Raw genomic sequence first — 1,981 nt, 5'->3', positions numbered from 1 at the left:
GAGCCCAGCAGGCGAGGCTGCGGTGGCCTGGAGCGGCCACTGCACTCCAGTCTGGGTGACGGAGTGAGATTCCAACTCAAAAAAATAAAATAAAATAAAATAAACAACCAGCTCTTTCAAGAACGAACAGAGCAAGAACTCATTACCTTGAGTAGGGCACCAAGTCATTCAGGAGGGTTCCGCCCCCATGATCCAATCACCTTCTACTAGGCCCCACCCCCAACAGTGGGGAGCACATTTCGTGAGACTGGGAGGGGGCTGCCATCCAAATTACATCCATCAGTAACTTTGGCTACAACTGCAAGATCCCTTTTGCCAAATAACTGACCTTACCACAGGAGGGATGTCGCACCCTGGTCACACCCACAGCCAGGGAAGGAGGTTCTGCAAGGGTCACGGGGCATCATCATTGGTTTCTGGCTGCCACAGTGAGGCTAGGCTCGGTTATGCTGCAGTAACAAACAGCCCCTAGTCCTGACCACAGATCGGCTGAGGCGTCACTCTGGCTCCTTTCCACCTCAGCCTGAAGTTGACGGAGTGGCCACCATCTTCAACTGGGGCGGTCCTGTGGCAGAGGGAAAGCAAGTCAGAGCATGAAGAAAGGCAAGCGCAGGATCTTGAAGCTGCCGCCTGCAAGGAAAACCCCTCACTTCCTCTTACATTTTGTTGCACATGGCTGTGCACAACTCCAAGGGAACAGGGAAGTCCAATCCCAGCCTGGATCCAGGAGAGAGAGCACTGGACACACTCACTGACCGGCACTGAGGGTGGGCACAAACAGGGATTCATCGGAAAGAGAACTAGCCAGGCTCGGTGGCTCAGCCTGTCATCCTGCGCCTTGGGAGGCTGAGGTGAGTGGATTGCCTGAGCCCGCGGGTTCGAGACCCGCCTGGGCAACTTGGCGAGACCTCACCTCTACAATAAATCAAAATGAGCTGGGCGTGATAGTGCACGCCTGTAGTTCCAGCTACTTGGAAGGCTGGGGTGGAAGGATCACGGGAGCCCAGCAGGTCGAGGCTGTGGTGGTTGGGCGACAGAGTGAGACTCCAACTCAAAAAAAAGAAAGAGAGGAACTGCTGTGAGCTCCAGCTCCGTGCCAGGCGCTCTGCCTGGAGTGGTTTGATCAGACAGTTTTGCAGGAGACAGAAAGAAAGCTGGCTGAAGCCAGCTCGAGCCAAAGGAACTCTGCATCAGCTCTGGAGCTAGAAGTAACCCTGATGCAGCTGACAGAGTCCAAGGAGGAGCTGCAGGGCGTGGCCAGAGTCTGGACCCATCAATTCTTTCCCTTCCCCTGGTTGTGCCACGCCTCCTGCAGGAGGCATGACAGCTGCAATCACAGCGTAGCCACATTAGTGGAGTGACGGGGCCGTCCTCCCCCTGTGCACCTCTGCTAACCCCAGGGAAGGACCTGGATGTGTCCGACCTAGGCCGCGCGGAATGCAGTCGCCGTTTCATCACCTTCCCACAGCAGGAGGTAAGCGTGGGCCCAGGATGGGGTTGAGGAACCCAGTCTCCACCCAGCCAGAAAGGAGAGACACAGAAGCCACTGTGATGCCAACTGTTTCACGTGTATTTCGTTTCCACAAGTCTCCACGCAGTATGGGTCGTAAGCCCCACGCACCAGAGGAAGACGGCTGGGCTTGCAGTCACACCAGCACGGAAGTGAGATCTCAAGTGAAGCCGTGTTCCTCTAAGGCCTGTCCCCTTTCTGCTAGGCCAAGTGGGGGTGCTTCCTCCTCCTCTGAGTCCTTTCGGCGTCAACAGGCCTGGGGGAAATGTTTGGAACGGGGCTCCGCCTGCCTGCTGGTTCTCATGACAGCTCAAATCCACATTTGGGGGGCTGGTCGAGGAATCTCTCTTAGCCACGGGACTCTTTTCACGATCTTTTCACGATCCCCGCTCAGGGGCAAAGCCCAGCTTTGGCGTTTGTCTTCATTCCTTCCCTTGGGGGCAGGCGGGCCGACCTTCCACCGGGGCTGGC

Source organism: Carlito syrichta, unplaced genomic scaffold (genome assembly GCF_000164805.1).
Source record: "Carlito syrichta isolate Samal-C Ts95f unplaced genomic scaffold, Tarsius_syrichta-2.0.1 Scaffold301801, whole genome shotgun sequence".
Taxonomy (NCBI): domain Eukaryota; kingdom Metazoa; phylum Chordata; class Mammalia; order Primates; family Tarsiidae; genus Carlito; species Carlito syrichta.
This window is presented reverse-complemented; position numbering follows the sequence as displayed.